The sequence below is a fragment of the Corvus moneduloides genome, chromosome 1 (genome assembly GCF_009650955.1).
Source record: "Corvus moneduloides isolate bCorMon1 chromosome 1, bCorMon1.pri, whole genome shotgun sequence".
Classification (NCBI taxonomy): Eukaryota; Metazoa; Chordata; class Aves; order Passeriformes; family Corvidae; genus Corvus; species Corvus moneduloides.
In genome coordinates, this window is record NC_045476.1 from 55,532,736 (window position 1) to 55,551,406 (window position 18,671).

At 36.6% G+C, this 18,671-nt stretch overlaps 1 protein-coding gene across 2 annotated transcripts in view; it reads right to left on the bottom strand.

Annotated features, from left to right (window-relative positions):
* The window catches only part of AHR (aryl hydrocarbon receptor), a 62,645-nt gene that overhangs the window by 32,891 nt on the left and 11,083 nt on the right, over positions 1–18,671 (bottom strand). The window contains exon 1 of one of the 2 annotated variants that reach the window (XM_032110444.1): positions 3,556–3,640. The exons of the other annotated variant lie outside the window; for it this stretch is intronic. The gene's annotated coding sequence lies outside the window, so the exon portion shown is untranslated. Of the gene's footprint in view, positions 1–3,555; positions 3,641–18,671 lie in introns of those variants that run through there. 2 annotated transcript variants of the gene reach the window in all.

The following is an 18,671-nucleotide window of genomic DNA, read 5'->3' on the forward strand; positions in this document are numbered from 1 at the left end:
CCAAAACCTCATGGGTAAATATCCTAAAAAACCAATGCTTTAACTGCAACAGCCTGCAAAAGTGGCAGCTGTCTTTCCCCACAGCTTCAGTCATGGCAGCATTTTAAGACAGCAGAGCTCTGCATCCAAAAATGAGGAAGGCCATAAACAGCGCAGAATCTGTGGCTTAGGTATATTTTTCACACAGTCACAAACATTATTATACTTCTCAAGTAAATGTAGGATTTTAAGATACACTACAGCATATACATGGGGCAAACTGGGTGGTAGGCAGGCAAGAAGAAGACTGAGAGGCTGAAGACAGTGAGGAAGTTATCAAAAACATGCCCAAAAGTTGAGAGGATGAAGGGTTTTGTGGTTCTGACATCATCTTCCTGTGCGTTGTGGTGGAAATCATACAGGCGCTGTACACTCCATTTCCTTAACCATGAAACCAGAACAGGAGCACTCAGTTCCACCAGCACTGCAAGGATAAGTGCAGTAAAGATCTGGAAGTTCAGATTCTCTAACAGGGAGACATTTCAGAGCCCCATGTGAAAATCATATTAGATTACACAAAGCTTAAAGCTTACAATTGCACAGTATTTCAATATCATCTTTCTGGACAATTTTGGTTTGCTATGCTGATCTGTAAAGTTTATGAATTAAAGACCTACGAATGGTTATAGTCTCCACATAAGAAAAATTTCAATGGCTTTCTATATAGAAAGAAGAAAAAGGGAAAAAAGGTCACACTGGATTTTATCTCAGGTACTTGTATTGAAGACTGTGCTTAGGAGGCTGCACAGGACAGAGGTCTGTATTTCTGATCTAGCATCAGAAAACAGAAATAGCAACAGCGAGCATTATATAACTTATGTTGCTAAGGGTTAGATGGTGATGCAAAGGAAAACTATATTTTATTCATTACAACCCCAAGGAGGAGGGAAAGAGAAAGGCAAGGAATGCTGCAAAGAAGGGGAACCGGAGCACACAGACAAAACTCTGGAAGAAGAGGACTTGGTGGTAACAGGAACCTCTGCCTCTGTCATCTGCTCTCCCCCGCAGGGATTCATTTCCCAGAGGGTCTGTTCTAGTCCATCCATAAGTGAAGCTGATAGAAGTGGTCTGATAAAACCACAGACAAATCATGGGTGTAAGTTTGCAAAGCTTATTCCAGTAATTCTAACATTAGAGGATTTTATATTAATAAATATTTTAAATATTTAAAACTTTAAATATTAAAACACACCCTAGAGACTACACGTATTAGCAAAAGCTTACTACTAGAACAACTCATTTGCTCGTCTTTCAGAAATAACTGCTCAATTGAATCAGATGTGTATGAAGAGTAAAACTAAAGCAAAACGATATTTTCATTAATATGTTACCAGGTATGTCTACCAGTTCTCATAGAGAGGACCTTTTCTTCAATGCCATAAAATATTTTAACATATTTTATGCTTTTAAGATTCTAAAATTAATACATAAAATTTTAGTTATTATTTAAAAAAATCACTCCAGTTAAGGTTCTATTCCCAATAATTCTAAATACAGAAATGATACACCCCTTTCATAGCATAAGCTTTTCAGTAAACCAAAAGGTACACAAAATTTTCTCAATATTTTTAATGCTTCCATTCTACTTTTAATAAACCACTTCAAAAAGCAAGACAGATACTTAAATGCTATTCATTAAACATCACCACTTACATTGACCCACAGATATACATAAACCCAGAAAGCTCCTGCCTTGATGAGATTGCCCTGGAGGGCAACCACACACACAAAAGAAAGATGAGTAATGGTATCAAGATTTCAGTTTCTTGTTGCAGTTTCATGCTTTAAAGAACTATGTGGCTTGTGTGGACTGGCAGAACTTTTTTGGTTGGGAAGGGGAGGGGTTGGGGTGTCAACGCTTCGGGGGCTTTTGTTTGTGCTGTGGGGAAATTTTGTTTGTTTTGAAATTGTCTATAAATACAAAGATTGTTCTGAGAATCTGACAGCAAAAGGGACCTCTCTGGAGCTGTGACACCATCTGGCCATAGAGCTCATAGGTACTCGTGTTGCAGTATCTTGTATCTCTGAAGTTGACAATACTACAGCAGAATTTAAAAGGGATTTCCACCTGCTTCCACTTATCTTGGTCCCACAGTTTTACTGTAAACATGAGACTTTTCTAGACGCACAGAAGGAACGGCCCCGTTTCACACACATTCCTTTCTTGTTTGGGAATTCCATATATTCTTACTTCTAAAGAAAGTAGGACATATAATAGGCTGTACATAAGTAATTACCATTTCCCCTCAAAATGCTTTTTGAAGCACATCCAACTTTCCAGGCACCTGAAATGCCATTAAAAGGATAAGCTGGAAGATGCAATGTCTTAAAGGGGACAAAGCAACATTTTCAGAAAATAACTGATGCTGCAGTTGAGAGGGACCACACCACCACAGGAAATATTTAGTTAAATCTCAAGAATACTTAGTTCTTCCTCTTTTTTTTTTTTCTTTTTTTTCTCCCCTCACTGACATTCACTGACTTATTTTGCTTATTTTACTGGAAATCTTCAAATCTCCAGCAACCATTTTATCATGTCCAGCTCACGTCCTTCTGTGATAACGCTGCCTATTAACTTCAACAGCTCTTCTCCCTTTTTGATATTACCCTCCCTGGTATATGCACAGACAGCAATCATAACCCCTAGCCTGCATTCTGCCATGCTAAACATGACAAATGCAGTCATGTCCTGTAGTATGTACTATTCTCTAGGGCTTCTTTGTTCTTGTTCCTACAATATCTGTAAGACCCTAACTTGATTTGACAAACTAAATGACATCCCTCAGATCTTCTGGAGAATCTCAGTTGTTTTAAACTCAGTTTGATAAATGGAGTAACCCTGCTTTACAGGAATGTCCCCTTCAATACTATCTCCAAGACTGCTTCAAGAGAATCTACGAAAATCTTCAGAAAGGAGAAACAAAAGACAGCTAAGCCCAGCTTAATAAAAAGTCTTCCACATCACTTGTTTTAGTCCCACCAGAAAAGCTGAAATGAGAACAACTACAAGTTTACAAAAATACCTATCAGTATTTATTAACTGTAGCTACTGAAGTGAAAAACATTCTTAACATTTTAGTTTAGCCAGTTATTGTCTGGCTCCCAGACTCCTGAAAACAGTTACGTAACAGGAAACACTGTTTTAACATGGACAATTGCAATAGAGATGGATATGGCTATAGGCCAGAGTGCTGTACTGGCCAAAAGGCCAGAGCCATATAAAGGACCTGATACATCCAATTTGTGGTTCTATACACAATATACTATTTAGAAAACTCCCAATCTAAATACCATCCGTACTTCAGTTCCCTAAGTTTCACTGTAAGCCCCACCATGCATAGCTGCCTTGCCTCCTGCTGGATGGGTAAGAATGGTTTGGCACACACTTGACCCTGACCCTAAGCATGGTGCAGAAACTGGGTTTCTACTGACTCTTCCCCCATGTGGCATAAATCCAGGTTCTTCTGACAGCTGCTAGCGGCTGATTCTTTTACAGATCTGAAGAAAATTACATACCTCTTCTTTGCAGTATCAGGATACAAACTCAGGTTTTATTCACTCCGCTGCTGCGGGTGGTTCCCACTCCTTTCTTTTCCACTGCAGAAGAGGTCTTAAAGCTGGGAGTACAGGTAATACCTACTCTTCCTGTTGAAAATTACCTACCATACAGAAAACAGTAAAAAAAGAGTTTCTCAAGTCTGAAAGATCAAATCAAAAGGATGTGCCATCTGGGACAGTGACCAAAAAAGAACCCTGACCCAGTCCCCACTGAAAGGGCCATTCCACTCTGTTATGGGATGAGTGTTTCATGGGAAACACATAATCTAGTCCAGAAAATTCAGTTTTCAAAAGACTGTAGATGTAGGAAGGCAATAAAGAAAAATCAGAAGTCACATAAAACAGAGCATACTGAATTAATCTTGACAGCACATTTCTTATGTTGTAAAAAGAATTTTTTATAGGTAAGGCTACAACATCAGTAAGGATATCTGCCCACCAAGTGGACACTGCAATAGAGAATTGGCAATCACTGATATTGGGCTCCACATAGAAAAGAGAAACAGAAACAAGCTTAGAGCCAAAATTTGATTGCAGTTTTCTTTATAATAAAAGGAATAATGTGCATATATTTGCTTTGAACACCTGCATGATATTAAATTTGTTTTTACAGTTACACAGATTGTTCTTGTTCTTACCAAGATAAATGTACTTTGCTTCAAAATTTCAGTTAGAAGTTTGTGCCATGCCTTTATCAAGCATATTCAGATTCATATTAGAGTAAGCACAAATCAACTCTTATTTTAATGGTGCTGTCTGTCATATTTTTTTTGTATTCGCTGCCAAAGCAGCAAAAGATCAAATGAAATAAAATCTAAACATGAGGTTTCATTTACCCTGCCACAAGAAATAATTTTCAAGGTGGCAAAGACAGATCTGTTTGATAATTACGTATTTTCTGCTAAATTCTTCCATATGCTTAGAATATTTGGGATTTCGCCAAGAAAAGCAAAATCACTGCTTGTAGTTGAGAAGTTCCTCCCCAAAATACACATCAAGTTACCTTTCTGCAGTTGATTCTTACGTAACAAGATTTACATTAACTATTTCTTTCACTATGTTCATCAGAAAAAAACACAACACACAGTTACAGAAATATAATCATTTAGCCTAATAAATTAAAATGTAAGCTAAAATAGTGCAAAAATACTTTTAAATACTCTGTTGACAATTTCACTCAATTCACACCATCTGCTTTACTAAGCCATTTGAATTAATAATAACAACATTTATATATAAGTTCCTTTGACAACTGTCATTAATTGCAAGATACATTTTTATATTAAATATAACCTGTTGCAACTCTTCACCATATTTGTTTAATCTTTTAATAGAAACTAAGTTTTGCTTCCATATTTAAGACATTTGCTTTAGTTCTAAAATTAATCAATCAAATTAAAGATTAGCTTTGGCAAACCAGAATGAGAATCTATTATTAGTTTTAAAATGTTAGTGAGGGAGATGCATATAGGACAGATGAAAAGATGACACGGAGCTCTCTGCGGAGTTCAGATGGTTACTGTTAGTGAGAGGAACTCCACTTCCTTCCTGCATCCCAGCCCTTTGTGGAGGAGGGTGCGGAACTCACCAAGAGTGTTTTAATTAGAGTTTATAAATTACGGCATATTCTGACAATAACTTTTTTTTTTTCAAATATACTGTTGCTATGAATAGTTTTGTAGAAATAAGTCCAGATTGGTTCCAGGCACAACTTCATAATAATTGCCCTTACCTTACAGTAGAAAAGAAGAAAGAGCAACATGAGAGTTTTTGGCAAAAGTTATACACGTTTCCCTTACTGCCTTGGACATCACCATTTTTGTAACACTACTGCAAATAGTAATTTAAGGATTTAATTTTACCATTACATTTACTACAGCACATAAATTTATAAAAAGACATAGAATTATGTTTCCATTTCAAAGCAGTTTTTATCTGTGTTGGAGAAGAGCTTGCATACATACAAACACAATCTGGATACAGTTTATTAATTCTGCAGTTTAGCTTCAGCTACCTGCATTCCAAATGAACATAAAGTTGAATGATCCTCATTCTTGCAGCAAAACACAAGTAGTAAGATGGCAAGAAATTCAATGGTTTGAAGAACAGATTTTGATTTAGAAAGGTGAGACAGCCCTCAAACACTTGCACAAGGCTGTGCAAGGCTATTGGAAAAGTTCATGGTTTTATTTATTTTACCAGTTTAGGAAAGGTGAAATGAGTCTATACTGTTTAGCTTTGTGGTACATATGTATAAACTACTCAGAAAAATAAAATAAAAATAAATAAAATGCACCCTGGTAAAAACATAACTGGTCTCTCAGGTATGTTTAATAGAAACATAACAGAAAAATTCAAGTGCAAAAGGAAATTAAAAAGGCATATTACTAGTGATAACTACACTAATGTACGAGCAGAGGAAGGTACACGGGATAGACATGGTCTGTTTTGTACACAGGATATACACAACTTCTGAGATTTAACCGATCTTGTTCAGTCTCACAAAAAGACAGACACAAAATTGCCAGGAATTCCTTCTTCAGAACAGCTTGGCTTTGCAGGGAAGACAAAAAGTTAATATTTCTATGAGCTTTCCTAGTCTACTTCTAGCTTCAGCAACAAAAGAAGTTATTAAAAAAGTAGTGTCTAATGTATCAGATTCATTTTCCTTCTCTTCATGCAGGCTGTGAAAACTATTGATACTTGTCTCCTCAATTTTAACTGGCATAATTTAGGGGTGAATTATAAATAAACTATAGGGAATTCAATTATGTATTCCTCATGAGAGGAACTATGTGTGTTTAGTCTAATTAGTACTGTAGTAACTTACAGCTTTCTCCTTTTATATACCAAATGGCATTTCCATCCTTAGATCCTAGTGCCAAAAAAACCGACTATTTCATTCCAAACATTTAGCAGTATTGCAGTATGCATGCATAAATATATAGCTGCCAGCCTTGCAGAATAAATTCAAGTGACAAATATTTTACATCCAACCTGGAATCAACTTGCTCTGCAAGCAAAACAGCAAAAGCTTCTGCTATAAGCAATTCATCATGTTCATAAAATAAACAAAAGAATCAGAACTGATTTCAACTTTCATTGTTGCATGGCATAAAAATAAAATAAAAAATCAGCTTTTATAAAATAATTTATTACTTTTATCTCATATTTCCTTTTGTCTTATGCATGTAACTTTCTTACACAGAATCTTTCAATTCACTTTGAATCACATGTAGTCCATTATCACATTCAGAAAGTAGACATTTATTTTCAGAGATGTACATAGAAAAGGTGATGCTGCAGCAGTGTTATATTTGAACTTCCTGTATCAGCTAACAATTTACCAGGCTGAGATTAATTTTGAGTTACTAGAAATTACACAATTATCATTTAAGTGTAAACTGCTTAAGGCTACTATTAATGTTTTAAGAGGAAGATAGTTCAGTTTGTGACCTTAATATAATCTAAATGAAGTAGATATCCCATTATATGGATTTTTTTTTTTTAATCCTAGGTTGTTTTTTTGACAAAAGAAAGTGGCATTTTGTGAAACTTGTTAGTGCTTTGGCTCCTACTGATTACAATGATCAATATCAGAAGCCAAAACATAAAGCTATTGAGATACAGCACTGATTCCCTACACATCTCACAGATGCTGCCACATGAGCTACATCCTGTTAAGCATTAAGTTTCTAATTAGGGGAGATTAAATCATCCAGTGTTATATCTTGGAAGGTGATAATCTTGACTTCATATCTTCCAGAGAACCTTCCACATACCTACAAGTCTGAAGTATACCTACGCACATTAAATAGTATGTTTCGCATTTTAAAAGTTCCTTGAATGAGGAGTTCAAATTTTTGATGTGAAGAAGGTTCTTAATAGCACCTACTTGGTTCTTCCATCAGAGAAAGCAAACAGAAAGGAGAGAATTTGGTCATGACAAAGTCAGTAAACATCTCTGTAAAGGCAGGAATTCCCATCAAGGAGTTCTAGAAGGCTCCATGTAAGAATGATAGCTGTGCAGACAGTGCCATCATGAAACCCCAAGTTAGAACATCTGAAAGTATCTGAAATGTAAGTGTATTCTCACTGCTGTACCTTCTTAAAAACAAAAAAAAAAAAAAAAAACCTAGAGAAATTGAAACAATTTCTCCAAAAGTCTCTTCCATTTAACACATCTCTACTTTAACATTTACTTTCAGATGGCTATAGAGTGGGGCTAGCTAATGCAAGCAAAGAATCTTCAGAATACTTGAAAGATACCTCAAGTATGAAAATATTTATATACTGTGTAAATTCCTGTGTTTTATTTTCATCTTGAATGAAAACATGACCCACTTTATGAACACAAGCAACTGTAGGCTTGGGGGCCATTACCAAACCCAAAGGGAGACAGATCTTGTCTTGTATGATTTCACCCAGATAAGAGTTTCAAGCAGCACATGGCTTTGAACAGCACTGAAAGTCTGCACAAGTCATTTTCTCCCAGATGGGTTTAGAGCAGAAGTTATAACCATCTGAACAGTTATAACCATTTAATGTGTATCATTTGGATCTGCCCCCTTCCACTTGATACTGCCTTCCCTCCCCATTCATTTCTATTCCTTAATCAGACAAATACTCTCCAAGATATTATAAAGTAATTTACATATGGTTTTCCTCGGAGAGAAGAGGAAAAATGAACATGGCTATACTCTTTTCTAGGATGCTTAGGAGCTTAAACTGAGAAAATAGGGTGAAGGACAGGCTCAGCTCTTTAGGTTAGTCTGACCAGCTTAGTCACTCACTAACAGTCAGGTATCCTCAGTTAGAGGAAGGCACAAAAAGACAGCAGATAGTTTTCTGTCTCTTAATGGAGAGAGACACTATTTGAAGTGCAAGAGTGGGAGCCCTTCCAAAAACGTGTCTTTGTACGTAGATGTAGTGACTCACTTGAGCCACAGGATTCCAGAGAGAAATGCATTTCACAGCGTCAGCTGCCCCTCAGCACTGCTACTTGATCTGCTGAATGGGAATGTAACTAAATATTTGCACAAGAAACACATCTCCTTTGCATTACAAACACAGACTGGCATGGATGTTACAGGTGGCATAAAATGATGGCAAAGTTATTTGAATTTGCAAGGCATGGAATGAAAACACTTGCTAAGGTTCCTCTCAAACACAGACATGTTTCTTGATTTTGTGCAAGTTTTTTGTTGCATTCTTCTGTTATGGTCTAATTCAGATGGATTTAAATCCTTCAAGAAACAAGCTTCTAAGACTGAACCAGCATTATTGCCCACAACAGGTAGTACCTAATATCATGTTGTTTTCAGTTTGCCTGCTCAGCCACTTCCTCTTCTGTCATTAGTATCTCTAATGCTTTCTTCTCTTTAGTAAGAAGAGGCACTGTAAGACTTGTTAATTTATCTACGTTGTTAGTAATCCAATCCTTTGTTTGAATTATTTTTCATATATAGCTTGTAACAGTTATTACAATATTCCACCATTCCATCTTTTTCCAGGCTTCCTTATTGCTTAATGTAAAATGTTCTTCTTTGTTATTTTAACTACATTTTTAAATTCCTCATTTGTGCACACCAATTTTGTAGCTTTCTCTCTCTTTCATGAGGTGTCTGTCTTCTTTAATTCTCTGATATGCATCCTAATGATCTTGTAAGTGTTCTCTACTTTCATCCAGTCTTGCATGCAATTCCATTTTTTTTACACTCTATATTTCATTGGGAAAACAATTTAGGAAGAGGTCAAAAATACAACAACTGATCCATATCATGCATTCATGACTTCAAAGTTTGCCCCAACTTTTGATTTCTAACATATCCTAAATCACCCATTATGATGGGTAGGCAGCTCAGAACCATTTGTCAGAGAGTTATCTGCTTGCATACACAGGCCCACTCAGAATTGTTTTGGTTTTTTTGTTTGGTTGGTTTGGGTTTTTTTTTGTTCTGTTTTTTTTACAATCAAGCCTTTTTATTGTTTTCAAAAGTTAGCCTAATTACTTGGCCTGCCCAGAAAAAACAGATTTTTTTTTTAAGCCTATTCTCATTACAACAAGCACTTTTAACTAAGTAAGCAGAAGTTTCTGAGAAAGAAACCACCTAGCACAACATAATACTCAGAAGTCCAGGCAATTAACCTTTTTTCAAACATTTTCTCGATCCATATTTCTTTCTGTATCATTAATGCAAAAATATCAAATCAGCAACAGAAACACCCTACCTTATCTTGAACTGAAACTGCCTAGCAACCTTTTCTTCCGATACAGTTTCAGAGAAGCAAATGTCTTTTTGCTCTTGAATTCTGAAGTGAGTTAAATATGTAAGCGGTGGTTTTAAAATGTTTTCAAAATAGACAAATCAGACTAAATGCAACTGTAAAGCTCATTGACAGTGTTCTGCTAAACTATTTCTAATTCAGCTCAAACATACAAGTCTCGTAACATCAGCAGTTTATTCTCAAAATTCTTGACTTTTGAGGTACTACAAATGTCATGTCTGAAAAAATCCCATTCTAGTGCTAGACCCACTAAAATGGAAAGCTAGCACGAACATCAGTAGTTTAATACCGGAGTTCTTAATGTTCTTTTTTCCTCCCACAGAGACAAACATATACAATGTTGGCTAAATCTCACTCCTCAAGTCACGGCCCCTATTTTCTATAAAATTTACTACTACCAAACAGTAAATTTGCATTAGCAACTACAGAAAAATCATGAATAAAAGTAACGAATACAAAAATGCCTGCTGCATGCTTAGAGCAAAATGCTTTGCAAAATATTAGTTGTACAGTAATTGAACTCTCTTCCCTAAAATATCACACCCATGTGGAACATATTTCTTTTAAAAGCATTAACAGTAGCTATGACATTCTTAAATTTGGCTGAAGTAATAACATTGAAGCAGTACACTTACTGGTTTTAGAAACATTTTACAGAATGAAGACAACAGATTTTACTAGACTTGCCTAACATATATACCATACTCTGTTTTAAAACATTCACCTAACCCAAGAACTTGAAGTTAAACCAGGTTGTTTATTGGACAATTTTCCTCAACTTTCACAGTATACTTTCTTATGAGCCATTCCCAAAACTTAGCTCAGCAAGCCCTGAACTGCTTGTTGAAGTAGATTGGTGCTTCTCCCAAGATCATCAGAAGATTAAAATAAATAAAATATCTGCTGTTAAAGATCTGAAAAACCATTACACAGCACTGAGTTGCTCACAACACTGATTAAAACCAACCCAAGCTCTGCTACACAAGTCAGTTGAACTCAGGTTTTTATAAGTTTTTAGCCTTTTTAATGTTGCTTTTTCAAGAAAGAGTTAATAGCATTATTAAGTGTGGAATGTTAAGTGTTTATGCAGTAGTCTCCCTTAAATGGGGGACATATCCTCAGTTGCCACAAATGGTACTTAACACAATGCTATGTTTTCTTAAGTAGAAAGTAAAACCAACAACCAAGTTGTGTATTTTTTTTTCCTTGAGTGACTGAGTGATACTGAACTTATTTCACAGTGTGATAATTAATCAGTCCAGAAACACCACGCTAAGTCAACATGAGCTAGCCTACAAAAATGAGAGTTAAGTCACTGCAAAAAAGACTCAAGTCTTTGCTCACATAAACAGTTGCCCTTCCTAAAGCAGATGCCCCCAAACTGTGCTGTGCTTTAGGAACCACTGCTCCTGATATGGGGGTGAGAATGAAGATGAAAAAAAAAAGAACAGAAAAATAAAAAAAGGATCATAAGCAGTGGTGACCACTATGCAATAAATGCTCATTCCCTTAAAGCCTAAAAGCATGTGTGCGCATGTTGCTGAGAATACCCCCATCAGGCTCCCAGATTCAGAGGATGTAAAAGGAAGGCAAAATCACATTTACACGCGAGCTGAAAGGCAGCTAGCCCTTTTTGAGAGCAAGAAGTGGGCAGAAGGTTACAGAACCTTGTAAGAGTAGGATCAGGAATAAAGTATCATGCCTTGGTCAGAGAGGGTCAAAGGCGGGTGGGAATTTCTGAGCTTCTAATGCAGCAGTGGTAGTTCTCCTCAACTCAAAGCAGAGTTGCGAAAAACAAGCCTCAAGAATGCTTGCATATGACATACATATGACGCAGCAGAATGGCAATTAGTGTGCAGTGCTTTTATAGTTAGCCAACTGTACCTAGTCGCCTGATTAAATTTTAGTTCGGATCCTTTTTTTGAAACACACGTAAGGAATAAAAACTTTGCTTTTGTCTTGTACTTAAAAACAGAAAAGTAAATCTCAGGAAACATACAGTTGTTCAAATTTGTAATCTCTCACTTGGGCTTTGAAGCTTAACAACCACATACCAAACTGTATACTGCTTGTGGTTTCAAGACTTAGAGGCAATGAACTCTTGTTCCCTATCACAGAGGTGACAGTCACCTGCTGAATCACCAAAACCATATCCTGGCACACACACATTTCTTCTGAGCTATTTCCCATTCAGTTGCTTGTCTTGGTACATCTTCCTTGCTTCTTCAGAAAAAAAGGTCAGCAAGAGGTGCATGCTGGTAAATTGTAGCTTATCATCAGACCTATTAATATGAGACTGCTTTAGCCACAAAAAGGGGAGGAAAAAAGTCTTCCTAATATTTTTGAGGTGAGGCATGAAAAATCAAAGAAAGTGAAGTAATTTAATTCCTTGTGGAATGAGATATGTGGGAAGTTGAACCTAGATTAACAGTATCCTACTTCTGAGCCTTTGGTTCCTAAAACCAGAGTTTTCTCTTCCTATTACAATTTTTCAATATGTTAGAACAAAGCAAAAGCTAATCAGATATTATATATTGTTTAAAAAACAGCCATTTGTTAGGCTTTTGATTTGTAGAAAAGATTAATACCAACTAGAAAAGGACAGTCAATACCATAGATTATTTTAAAAATAAATCACTAATTCTGAAATGGTTAAACTCTTCACTTAAGAAAAAAATCATATTGAAATAACTGTTCTTTTTATACATCAGTATTAATTTTTATTATAAAGCCTAGGAATCTAAAGCAGTTTTTAAATTCCCTTTACAGTTTCCAGTTATTTTCTTATCCATCAGTTTCATTGGGGAACTTGGCTCACGCAAACTTGGACCTGGTACTCAAATATTAACTCAAATCCTTTTTTTTTTTTTCCCTACTGAAACAATGCCTTAAATTTATGTTCACTGAACTGATGGCTCAACGGCAACTTCATAGATTTTTTGCCTGGAGAATTTCTCTACAATTTTAACTGAAGAAACAGAAACTATCAATTATATTCCATACATGAAAGAGGACAGTTAATTCTACAAGTAAAAGGCAATGTTGAATTTTGCAACTACTGCATTAAAAGGGAATGGAAGTGGGTTTGGAAGGTTTCTTTACAAGACCATTCAATTCCAACCCTTGCTATATAAAAATATTAATGAATAAGCACTTTCTAACAGAAATATCTCTTACTTGAATTGAATGAGGAAAACATGCATTCCACCAAAAGAGATGAAGTTGCATTTTTGCACCAATTGATAATTTTTCCGCAATTTGGCAGAAGGCTTTCTGCAATGACTGAATTATAGCAAGGGAATCAAGTGAGCTTTTGGAGGATTGCTTTCTTTCCAGACCAAGACTGTCTTTTCTCTACTTGGGATATGGGAGTTACTCTCAGCTTATTTCACTGCCAGAGCCCATGGACTTATCTTGTTAAAAGCCACACGCATGTCCTCGGACTGAAAGATGATTCCTTCCTTGTCCTTTGCAGAAACCTCTAGTCACCCCCAGAACTTGACAGGCTGCCATTGATATTGACAGCAAGACCTCAGTTGTACTACACAGGGGGAAGAGGAATGGATCGCTTAGGACAGAACTGGAGAGATTCTCTGGAGAGACGCTAACTCACCAGCTTGGTGATACAAAAACAACATTGAAGACCCCGTTAACAATATTAACCACTCTCCTGCTGTCCACAAACCCAGACACCCTTCATAAAAGGGCTGTTTGTCTATTTGTCAGGCATGATTTGCGCCTAGCCTCCAGAGGAGACAAGTATTCTCACCGGATAAAGCTGAGGAAGAACTTCTTCACTTAACTAAGGCAGTAGCTTTTTCACAGCAGTGCTGCCATGTTACAAGAAGCACTGATGGATTCAGTGCAGTTGATGTTCCTAATGCTGAAAGTAATTAATTGCAATTAATTACACAGGGCTTGCAGTCACCCAATATGAATCAAGACAAAGGGAAGGGGGACACTTGAGAAATGCATAGGCTAATACATTCCTAAAAGCTCTTGGTTATGGGGCTCAAACCCTTCCTGCAGAAGATCATTAAGTCTTGAGCTTTACCTTCAAGTGATGATGGAGTGCATGAAGAGGGGGAATTTTTTTTCCCCCCTCTACATCACTAGGTATAACATTAGCATTTATGCCACCTGATAACATACTGACCAGGAATTCATATTTGCATTGCTATCCTTCTGAAGGATCAGCTACAAACCACACAATTATGTAACTTAACATCAGACCTACTAATAGGCTTCGCCTGTCTACAAAGTTTCCCATTAACTAGGTCAAGAAAGCATATTAAAAAAAGCCCTCAGTATCAATGTGCTGTATGACACCAGATGCATTTCAACATCCTTTAATGTGATCAAATCGACAGCCTGGTCTCTGGTAAGATATTACACATGGCACCATACAGAGCATGACAGTATCAAAGCAAAATTCAGAGCAGCTGTGAGGATAAGCCAGAAAGACTCTTTGTTCTGTTCTAGGCACATCTCTTATCGTTGTCTGGTAAAAGTAAACCAAAAAATAAATGATATAAGCAAGGATGAAACTGGGGTCTATCCTTATTTTTTTCCTCCAAATAAGTAAAATATGGCATATTAAAAAATGTGGCATAAAGAAAAGCATCAATAAAGGAAAGACATCATCCTTCAGTTTGTAGCTCAGATGGAGACATCAAGAGGAAAAAGAGAATTCACTCACAAATCTAGTTATCTTCTGGTGGCCCACAGGAATTGTACTGTTCAAGATGTGACAATGGAATTTGATGGGGAAGTCAGAATATTTGACCAGTCAGGCTGTGGACATATTCCAGTAATTCCTACTTTCTGCAATCAGTTATAATTTGTCTAGAGGGGCCAAGTATGTATATCTTTCAGCTTATTAGATGTTATACAATGCCACGCATAAAGTGTGCAGTAATGTGCAATTCAAAATGCACATGTGTTAAATTTCAAGAGGCAATTATTCAGAGGAAAACAACGAGCATCTCTTTGTTCAATTAAGAACAGAGTTTAGCATGCATCACTAAGGGTGACTAATTCCTATTTGCAGGTCCCCTTTAATGTTCACAGCTGGCAGGCAGCAAACCTACATTTTCTTAAAGCAGTTTCAGATAACTATTCATTCTAGTTCTTATAGTTTAGTTCATTTAAGTCTCTAGAATAACTATGGTAAGTTTTATCATTTACATAGTACCTTGTTAAAACATCCAGATTGGACACTGCACTGATGAGTAGGAGCTCCCAAGAGACTTTTACCAGGAAATATTTATCAATACATTACCTGAAACTTTGAAGAGCACTTTTGAAATTCATTATTTTTACCTCTTTAAAAAGAGGTAACTAATAAATTCAACAATTACAATGACCAAGCTCTGGTAAACAGAATTAGCTTCTATTTATCTAGCTGGATTTCCAAGACAATTCACAGGGCAATCATTCTTTAAGCAGTTTATCAAAGCATGTACAGAACAGAAACTGTTTTAGCAAAGGTGAAGTTTTTGTTTACTCAGGAAAAATAAACAGTGTTATAACTGGCTAGAACTGTAAACATGTACAGAGCTCAATCATACAAGCACATCTTATTTCCTGTTTGACTTTGTCTGTATTCTGATAAGGAAAAACTAGGGCATTTCTTCCACTGGCAAGTACACACAGGAGGAAAACTGCTGAGTCATAAAGGCACAGAGAGCAGTAAAAACTATTCCAGTATTAATAGATTATTTGTACACATTTTTAATGTGTATTCATACTGAAGCCTTAAATAACTAGGACATATTTCTAAGGCCATACTCAAGCAAACCATACTTCTTCAAATTCGGATGGATGAAACATGAAGCCCATGGAAGACAAATGTTGAGAGCCCAGTGCTACTTCTAATTCTCCACTCAAACTTTCATTGGACGAGGGAGCAACAGTTGTGGTGATTTGTATAACAGAACCAAAAAGCTCCAAATCGCATTATCTTTAGGCGCTACAGTACAGCAATAACATTAGCAAAGGTTACAAGACTTGGAATACACAAGGCCAGAGAAGTGGGGGTACTTCCTGAGGCTAGGCTTTTTATCTTGCTACCTGTTCTCGGTTTGACTGTCATACAACAGTGTCAATCTCCAGAACACTGATGTTGTTAGAACAGGATAAATTATATTTTAGGCTCTGATCTTGTAAACAAGAGCCAGGAATCCAGAGCAAAGCCCAGAACAGTATGCTTAGAACTGATCTCTCTATTAACAAGGGCTACAGAGAAAAAATAAATGCTCTGCATACTGGGACAGGGTTTTCAAGAAATTTTACAACATCTCTGTGGAACATAAGAGGCTCCTACAATGACTTTTCATATGCCTTTGATTAAATAATACACATAGGGCAGAGAAGAAGAGATAACCTTTCATTTCTCTTCCTTGCAAACAGAGTTCTAACAATCATTAACATCAATCACTGAAATACCAGAATGTAACAGGAAAAGAAAATCCAAAGAACACGTTAACCTGTTAGCATTTGTACTGGTTTCTCCTCTTATCCTACAAATACAATGACATTTTAAGCTCTTACTTTGTGATATAAACAGAATTTTCAATTTTATGTGTTCAGTTTGGGTTATATTAAATTGCATCAGCCCATGGGGGTATAGAGCTGCCCAGCTGCATCAGACGCCTAGTGACACAGCACCCCCAAAAACAAAAGCTAGGATTGTGAAAACATACACATTTTGTGATTTAGGGTGACATCACAGCTACATGGCTCTGATCATCATTTTTGAAGATCGGAATTTAGGACTTCAAAGCTTAAATCCCTACTTACCGTCTGTTACGTAAAATACAGGCTAAAATAGTCTGTAGCAGACAGTCCCAAATGCTCAGTGTGAATCTCAGGGGATTGGGGGCAAGGGGGGAGGTTTGGAGAAAAAAAAAGAAAAAAAGAGACAGTGAAAGAACAAGCATGGATTAGGAAATAATTTGAAAGGTATGATAGTCTGATACTGAAATAACTATACAATTCCAAGGTTCACATTTTGTAATAACTTTGGATTTGGGCCAGGGGGGAAGAGAGTATAAAAGGAAACAGTTGGTTTGTTTGGGTTGGGGTTTTTTTTCCTGATTATTTTTTTCTCTCCAACTCTCAGATGAGATTCAAAGAAGCTCATTCAAAACTGTGAAAATTAATTTGTGTGCATGGTATAAAATACCAGATACAGAAAACCTAGTTAGAGAACAACCAAACTATGGTGTATTTTCTACCTTAGGTGTAAAAAAATAGCTTAAGACAGAGTCCTGAAACAAATAATAGTAGCCAAGCCCACTAGAAGCTGCTGGCAAGAGTAAATTCCTATGCAACATCCACATAAACACTCAAAAGCAGTAAGTGTAGCCTAACTCCACTGCCCTACAGGGCTTTAGCTTTTCCTAGTGTGGAGGTCAAGCATCTATGTATGCAGCAGCAGGAGCAGGGAAAGGAGGTAACATGAAAGGGAAGGAACACTTTCAAAAAATACATGAGGAAAACTGCATTAGACAGACACGGCAGGTAAAGATGGTAACTGTCTAAAATAAAAGCAAGTCAGGACAGATCTACTGTATTATCCTGGTCTTACTGGGTTGTGTTTAAACAATTTTTGTACTTTCAGGTTTCTGTTCCAGGCCGCCACCTGACACTTGGCAGAAAGGCTATGTATATCTGCTAGACTGGAAATATGTTGCTGCCCTTCTCAGCGCGACAGAATAAATACATTGTCTCCCCTCTGCCTGTCTTTCCCATGTGTATATCTTAGCCGTACTCTCCAGAATAGGAACCCCATGCAGTCTGTTCTCTCCAGCACATATGATAGAAAAGTGGGCATGACAGGAAAAATACATTATCAAAAAATATATTTTATATGATGACAGTGGCTGCACTGCAAATTTAAGCTATACTATGCCAAGGAACGTGTGTTAATTATATTACAAAGCAAAAAAAAAAACGGCAATGCAAACTTACTGGAAAAAAAAAAATCTTAATTAGTTTGTTATTGCTGTGCTTGCCAGAATCACTAGCATCCCACATAAGAAACCAATTCTAAACTAATTTTGAGCAGAAACTTTATTCTATAAATGCAGATTACTGCCCAATAAGCAAGAGGGGAAAAAAACCCCACATACTTTAAACCACAGGAATTCTTAGTGAAATGGATGAAAGGACAATTAATAAGCAACATGTTGAATTTTGTTTCTAATGTATCGATAGGCACACATAGCACAGCTACTTCATTTTAGATTCTGCAAGCCTCTCCTTTATTCTCAGCACACCTTTAAAATGAAAAATTCTCCCCCTAACATTAAAAAAGTGATCAGTCATACAAACTCTACTTTTAACCTTTTAATCTGTTTCACCAAAATCCCAAGAAGAATAATTATGAAAGTTTTCTCTCACCGCAGTAAAGTATTTAAGTGATTATCAATTCATCATATAAGGACCAAACCTGGAGGCAAAAGGGCTTTTTCCTTTAGTATGCATGGGAAACACAGGCTATACTAAATGATTGCCCAGTGGTGCTCCAGCTGCTGAGCTCACACTAACCTGCGTCCACACCAAGAACTGTTGTCCCATGTTCTACTTTATATTTTTCACTGCTGACTGCACACATGCATGGGCACTTAACATCAAAGTGAACTGAAATAATACCAGGACAACACACAAAGTCTTTTCTGATTGTCAGCAGACACCTGCCTGATTCATCCTAGTCTCTTATAAATAAAAAGCTTGCCTTAAGCCACTTTCAGAAAGTATCTTACATGCACAAAATAAACACT